We start from the raw sequence: 8,364 nt of genomic DNA on the forward strand, positions 1-8,364 counted from the left end.
GGTGGTGCATGAATTCCAAGCTCACCCCACCAGAGAGGCGCCTCCTTACTCAATTTAGCACGATGGCTAGCCCTTAGTCTGCTAATGCGACTCCAAAGGGACAAGCATCCACATAAGACTCCGCGGCAGTGAAACCAAGCGACCGGCTGCAGCAGGCCAGGAAAAGTTTAATGCTGGTCGACTTGGTAGTGCAGCTCTGTGTCCATACACAATGACCTCCGGCGTGGGCGGCTGCTACTTCACGGGGCTTCAAGACGAACCGCTGTTGCTTTTCTGCCGCCAGTGATTGATTTGATATGCACTTTTTAAATGTTAATATCGCAGACAGTCACCCGTATTTAATTGTGGCAGCCAAAATCGTGATTGTGATAAAAAATCAACTGTGCGGCCCTGCTACTACTGGATATGATTCATATCTGTGTGTATTTATGTGAACATTCCACAGGCCCATAAAAACAATTGCGGCAGTCTGAAAAGGACTCATTGCAGAACCTTGTCTTACGTGGTCGTCACATTTTGCTGCGCGGATCGTTCTCCCAGGATGCGGACGAGAACTCCAGAGGCAAGGTGCAGGTGAGACAATGACTTATTGTCCATGAAACATGCAGAAATACAAACATAAACAAAACAAGCACGGGAAGCTAACAGAATAGCTAACAAGAAAGGCTTAGTACAAACCCCGTTTCCATATGAGTTGGGAAATTGTGTTAGATGTAAATATAAACGGAATACAATGATTTGCAAATCATTTTCAACCCATATTCAGTTGAATATGCTACAAAGACAACATATTTGATGTTCAAACTCATAAAACAATTTTTTTTTTTGCAAATAATCATTAACTTTAGAATTTGATGCCAGCAACACGTGACAAAGAAGTTGGGAAATGTGGCAAAAAAGACTGATAAAGTTGAGAAATGCTCATCAAACACTTATTTGGAACATCCCACAGGTGTGCAGGCTAATTGGGAACAGGTGGGTGCCATGATTGGGTATAAAAGTAGATTCCATGAAATGCTCAGTCATTCACAAACAAGGATGGGGCGAGGGTCACCACTTTGTCAACAAATGCGTGAGAAAATTGTTGAACAGTTTAAGACAAACCTTTCTCAACCAGCTATTGCAAGGAATTTAGTCACCATCTACGCTCCGTAATATCATCAAAGGGTTCAGAGAATCTGGAGAAATCACTGCACGTAAGCAGCTAAGCCCGTGACCTTCGATCCCTCAGGCTGTACTGCATCAACAAGCGACATCAGTGTGTAAAGGATATCACCACATGGGCTCAGGAACACTTTAGAAACCCACTGTCAGTAACTACAGTTGGTCGCTACATCTGTAAGTGCAAGTTAAAACTCTCCTATCCAAGGCGAAAACCGTTTATCAACAACACCCAGAAATGCCGTCGGCTTCGCTGGGCCTGAGCTCATCTAAGATGGACTGATACAAAGTGGAAAAGTGTTCTGTGGTCTGACGAGTCCACATTTCAAATTGTTTTTGGAAACTGTGGAGGTCGTGTCAAAGAGGAAAAGAACCATCCGGATTGTTATAGGCGCAAAGTGTAAAAGGCAGCATCTGTGATGGTATGGGGGTGTATTAGTGCCCAAGACATGGGTAACTTACACATCTGTGAAGGCGTCATTAATGCTGAAAGGTACATACAGGTTTTGGAGCAACATATGTTGCCATCCAAGCAACGTTACCATGGACGCCCCTGCTTATTTCAGCAAGACAATGCCAAGCCACGTGTTACATCAACGTGGCTTCATAGTAAAAGAGGGCGGGTACTAGACTGGCCTGCCTGTAGTCAAGACCTGTCTCCCATTGAAAATGTGTGGCGCATTATGAAGCCTAAAATAGCACAACGGAGACCCCCGGACTGTTGAACAACTTAAGCTGTACATCAAGCAAGAATGGGAAAGAATTCCACCTGAGAAGCTTCAAAAATGTGTCTCCTCAGTTCCCAAACGTTTACTGAGTGTTGTTAAAAGGAAAGGCCATGTAACACAGTGGTGAACATGCCCTTTCCCAACTACTTTGGCACGTGTTGCAGCCATGAAATTCTAAGTTAATTATTATTTGCAAAAAAAAACAAGGTTTATGAGTTTGAACATCAAATATGTTGTCTTTGTAGTGCATTCAACTGAATATGGGTTGAAAAGGATTTGCAAACATTGTATTCCGTTTATATTTACATCTAACACAATTTCCCAACTCATATGGAAACGGGGTTTGTATATTAGCACTGGTATACTAGAGATGCGCGGTTTGCGGGCACAACCGCGGAGTCCGCGGATTATCCGCGGATCGGGCGGATGAAATTAAAAAAAATAAGATTTTATCCGCGCGCGGGTCGGGTCGGGCGGATTAATTAGATTTTTTTTTTTTTTTTTTTTTTTTTTTTTTTTTTTGCGGGTGGCAGTTAAACCAATTGGGAAATATATATACATAGTTAAATGTTGTTACCCACATACGAAAAACGAGCAGGCACCTGCAGCATATGCCACAACAGAAGAAAAAAAAAAAAAAGAGATGGACACTTTTACGGAGCGGAGAAGGGACGCCTCGCCGGGGTCCGGGACCGAGGCCCCTTCCCCCGAGAGGGCCCCACCGGGAGCCGTAGCTGAGGCGATCCGCGAGAAGGGCCCGACGCACGTCCAGGGTCACTACCGCGCCCACCGCACCGACACCCCGCCTCGTCCGCCTTCGCCGCGGCCGGCGTCACGCGCAGCAGGTAAGCAGCTTACCTGCCCGCCACCCCTGTTGCCGGGGGCGCGTAACAGGGGTCACTCCGCGCGCAGTGCGCTCACGAAAGGGGTGGGGCTCACCCTGGTTTATATAGAGAGCAGGACGGTGGCCATGGAAGTCGGAACCCGCTAAGGAGTGTGTAACAACCCACCTGCCGAATCAACTAGCCCTGAAAATGGATGGCGCTGGAGCGCGGGCCCATACCTGGCCGTCGCCGGCAGCAAGACGCGCTTGGAGGTGCGCTCAGCGCGGCTACTATATGATTGCGCACTGGTGTGCGTCTGGGTCGTGACAGCGTGGCACGCGAAAGTCTGTGCTGCATTGGATCAGTCTCCTTTCTTTAACAGGCAAAAGCTTTATAACCTCACCATACCTGCCAACTTTTGAAATCAGAAAAACCTAGTAGCCAGGGTCCAAGGGCCGCAGGCCCCGGTAGGTCCAGGACAAAGTCCTGGTGGAGGGTTCAGGGCTTCGCCCCCCGACGCAAAATGATTATTAGCATTCAGACAGGTTAAAATGTTGCTAAAACCATCACTTTTCTATCAGTCACAGTGACTTTTCAAAACAAAAATATTACAGCAAAAATCATATGGGTTGATTGACATGTTTATTCTGTAAACTAACTTCAATAGTTTGAAATTATTTTGACAGTTAATGCCAGTTATCCTGTCAACCTTTCACAAGACTTCAATTTGTTAATTGAAAGTATAAACAGTATAAACACTTTTTACAGTAAACAAATGGTAAAACAGTACTAAACAATTCCATTTAAAAAAAAATTGGTGTCATTATTAACTTTCTGTCCAAGCTTGTATAATCTACTGCCTTGTTCAATTGTAAAAAATATTCTCTGCCTAAAATTCACATTTCTATCACAATTATCATACTGTAAACATGGTAAGCTAACTTCATTAAAATTAATAGTCCTGTCAATAGCATGGAATTACAATTCAAATGTAGTTTTTTTGTAAGCCTTTCAAAAGAATTCAAAATATGAAAAATTAATGACAATTAATTGAAGCCATCAGACACTTGAAAAGTGGCACATCACATCTCTAATGTAATCATTTGAACTTTTCAACAGAAATAGCACTGCAAAAATATTAAGGACATACTTCTGTATTTTGGTAGTTATGCTGTCAACATTTAACAAGATTTCTTCAACTTGGACTTGAAAGCATAAATAGTATAAACACTTTTAACAGTATGTCGTGCTGTGAAATACAGCCGACAGGATTGCGCACCAAACATGAAGCAAGACCAATGCGCACGCGCGCATGGTGCAGGAGAACAAAGGACTTCTTTCATTTAAGGTTTGTGATAAACCATCAAACTCATTTGTTAAAAGGACTCTATAGTAATATAAAGCGAATTCTTCTGGACATTATCATGCAAGAAAAGTTTATTTTTGGGACAGCGATCACCGCGTAATGATTTTTAAAGGTTGCATTACAAACATTTAACTGTCCCATGTGATCAGCCAGTGCGATTGGAAATCCATGCTCAATTATTGCCTCCGTAAATAAAACTTCGGGCGGGTGCGGGCGGATGGCGGGCGGGTGCAGTTCTGATCAAACGTTACATCGGGTGGATGGCGGATGGTTGACGACTTTCTGACGCGGTTGCGGATGAAATAAATTGCCTATCCGCGCATCTCTATGGTATACCTATTGTGTATATATATTTATACTTGTATCTCAACAAAAAAATGTAATATCAGTTTTGTTTTAGAGGTGAAAAAGCTTAATTATTGTAAAATATAAATATTTATCTCATTAATAATTAATAAAATTTTTTTTTTATAGAAAATGCAGAAGCCCAATTAAAAACGAGACAAAAATGGCCCCCAGGCTGCACTTTGGATACCCCGGCCTTAAGACAAGGATGAAGAATAAGGTGCCACCACCAGGACATGTGCAGTAGTCGAAGCTCATTATTGTGATTCAGGAGTTAATAAATGACTAAGGCATTTTTCTCCCTCGTACACGTTCATGTTCACCAAGCAGAACATGTTTGTGCTCCTGCCGCAGAGGCAAGAGTGCTCGCTGTTTACACGGCGAGGCACACTCCCAAACAAGCACACACATTTAGTGTAGACCGTGCACACGTCGCTCGGTGAGACCAGGCGGCGGCAGACATTCCACGCAACAAAGGGCCTACAGTGCATTGTGGCAGGATGAATTGCCTTCAGTGCATTATGAGGGTGACTCATAAGGCCGCGATCAATGACCACAGCGTGAAAAGTCCTAATCAAAGGACATAAACGCAGGCATGAAACAAAAGAACACACAGATGGGAAGTATACTCTCCGCACTGCAGGTGATGATTCCCCCTACGGCCAACCCAGCAGTCCAGCTGAGACATCCACCACCCACAGAGACTCCGTTGCCTGATTCGTCCTTGGCTCCGCCCACGCCGACAGACGAGCCGCCTGCTCCGCCCACGCCGACAGACGAGCCGCCTGCTCCGCCTCTGGCTCCGCCCACGCCGACAGACGAGCCGCCTGCTCCGCCTCTGGCTCCGCCCACGCCGACAGACGAGCCGCCTGCTCCGCCTCTGGCTCCGCCCACGCCGACAGACGCTCCGCCTCTGGCTCCGCCCACGCCGACAGACGAGCCGCCTGCTCCGCCTCTGGCTCCGCCCACGCCGACGGCGCCTCCTGCTTCCATGGCGACGGCGCCTCCTGCTTCCATGGCGACGGCGCCTCCTGCTTCCATGGCGACGGCGCCTCCTGCTTCCATGGCGACGGCGCCTCCTGCTTCCATGGCGACGGCGCCTCCTGCTTCCATGGCGACGGCGCCTCCTGCTTCCACGGCGACGGCGCTTCCTGCTTCCACGGCGACGACGCTTCCTGTTTCCACGGCGACGACGCCTCCTGTTTCCACGGCGACGACGCTTCCCGTTTCCACGGCGACGACGCTTCCCGTTTCCACGGCGACGACGCTTCCTGTTACCACGGCGACGACGCCTGCCTCGCCTACGACGTACCCACCTCGTGTCCGGCGGGCCGCAGCACGGCGCCGCCCACCTCCTCGTGTCCGGCGGGCCGCAGCACGGCGCCGCCCACCTCCTCGTGTCCGGCGGGCCGCACCTCGGCGCCGCCCACCTCCTCTTGTCCGGCGGGCCGCACCTCGGCGCCGCCCACCTCCTCTTGTCCGGCGGCTTATAACACGGGGCGGCTTATAGGTGGACAAAGTTTTGAAATATGCCGTTCATTGAAGGCGCGGCTTATAACCCAGGGCGGCTTATGGTGCGGAAAATACGGTATTTAAGTTAATTGTTTTCAGTTTGACGGTCTGACGACATCCCACAATTATGCTCTACACACTCTTCATCCTCTTAGATCCTGCTTCATGTCCCATGCCAAAGTAAGTTTTTGTTCCATGTTTATAGTCTTTTTGGTTTCATAGTTTGTTCTCCGCCATTGTGCGCGCCTTTTGTTTACTTCCTTTTTTTGTAGTTATGGTGTTTAAATAAAAATGTACTTACATTCCCGTCTCGCCCGAGCCAACTTTCCGTTGCATCCCGGAAAAGCAAACACCCATGACCAAGTCATGACAACTTTATGTGTGGTGTTGGAGTTGTCCGACTTTTTGTGTGGCTGTAAACGCACCACTGGCTAAGTGCCATATGTGCATGTGTTGGCGCAAGTGAGAAAGAGCGAGCGGCTGCTGTTGATATAACAAAGTTGCTTTTGGTCTGGTGTGTACTGCAGAAAATGACCACTTTTGCTAGATATCATTTTTTTTTACTAATGTTTTGGTGATGTGTTTATGGCCGACAATAAAGAGTTTTGCTCAGTAAAGTGATGGATGGAATTCATGTCCTCAAAGCGTCTCGACAGACATTACAATATTCGAACAATGATGACGAAAACTGTTTTCTACGTCGTGTCCGTGTGTCGAAAATTGTTATGCGCTTATTTTTTTTATTTGATTTTGTGCGTGGCATAGATTTGCCGTGCGCAGAGGACGCTTGAGCAGTGCGCAATTGCACAGGCGCGCACCTTAGAGGGAACGTTGCTCCTGAGTATAAGTCGCACCCGCGGCCGGCCAAACTATGAAAAAAACTGCGACTTATAGTCCGAAAAATACGGTAATGTAACACCGCATTCACCGCTAATACTCATACTTGCTAACCCTCCCGATTTTCAGTGCCCCTCTCGAAAGTCTCCCGGGGCAACCATTCTCCCGAATTTCTCCCGATTTCCACCCGGACAACAATATTGGGGGCGTGCCTTAAAGGCACTGCCTTTAGCGTCCTCTACAACCTGTCGTCACGTCTGCTTTTCCTCCATACAAACAGCGTGCCGGCCCCTGTCACATGATATATGCGGCTTCTACACACACACAAGTGAATGCAGAGCATACTTGGTCAACAGCCATACGGGTCACAATGAGGGTGGCCGCATAAACAACTTTAACACTGTTACAAATATGCGCCACACTGTGAGCCCACACCAAACAAGAATGACAAACACATTTCGGGAGAACATCCGCACCGTAACACAACATAAACACAACAGAACAAATACCCAGAACCCCTTGCAGCACTAACTCTTCCGGGACGCTACAATATACACACCCCGCTACCACCAAACCCCGACATTAATGAAGTAGCATCCCAGAAAAGATGTCAGGTATCTGGCTTGGGCACATCAGATTAGATCAGTGTGTTGCAAACTGAGCAGTTTAAAGTCCTGAATGGTTGATTTATTCATTGTTATTTAATTTTCAAATGTATTAGCCTGTGGAAAAAGTTCATGTTGATATTTACCTCAGAAGGCTGCAAATAGAAAAGAGGCATTACATTTTTTATTTAAATGGTATTTAATATACCATTGATGTTTTTTCGTTTGTTTTTTTGAAAGTTGATTTTGCACTATTAAGTTATATAAGCTGAGGCTGAGGTTGCCGAGGTAGTTAAAAAGCTCCTCGGTGGCAAGGCCCCGGGGGTGGATGAGATCCGCCCGGAGTTCCTTAAGGCTCTGGATGTTGTGGGGCTGTCTTGGTTGACAAGACTCTGCAACATCGCGTGGACATCGGGGGCGGTACCTCTGGATTGGCAGACCGGGGTGGTGGTTCCTCTCTTTAAGAAGGGGAACCAGAGGGTGTGTTCCAACTATCGTGGGATCACACTCCTCAGCCTTCCCGGTAAGGTCTATTCAGGTGTACTGGAGAGGAGGCTACGCCGGATAGTTGAACCTCGGATTCAGGAGGAACAGTGTGGTTTTCGTCCTGGTCGTGGAACTGTGGACCAGCTCTATACTCTGGGCAGGGTCCTTGAGGGTGCATGGGAGTTTGCCCAACCAGTCTACATGTGCTTTGTGGACTTGGAGAAGGCATTCGACCGTGTCCCTCGGGAGGTCCTGTGGGTAGTGCTCAGAGAGTATGGGGTATCGGACTGTCTGATTGTGGCGGTCCGCTCCCTGTATGATCAGTGCCAGAGCTTGGTCCGCATTGCCGGCAGTAAGTCGGACCCGTTTCCAGTGAGGGTTGGACTCCGCCAGGGCTGCCCTTTGTCACCCATTCTGTTCATAACTTTTATGGACAGAATTTCTAGGCGCAGTCAAGGCATTGAGGGGATCTGGTTTGGTGGCTGCAGGATTAGGTCTCT

The sequence above is a fragment of the Nerophis lumbriciformis genome, linkage group LG10 (assembly GCF_033978685.3).
Source record: "Nerophis lumbriciformis linkage group LG10, RoL_Nlum_v2.1, whole genome shotgun sequence".
Classification (NCBI taxonomy): Eukaryota; Metazoa; Chordata; class Actinopteri; order Syngnathiformes; family Syngnathidae; genus Nerophis; species Nerophis lumbriciformis.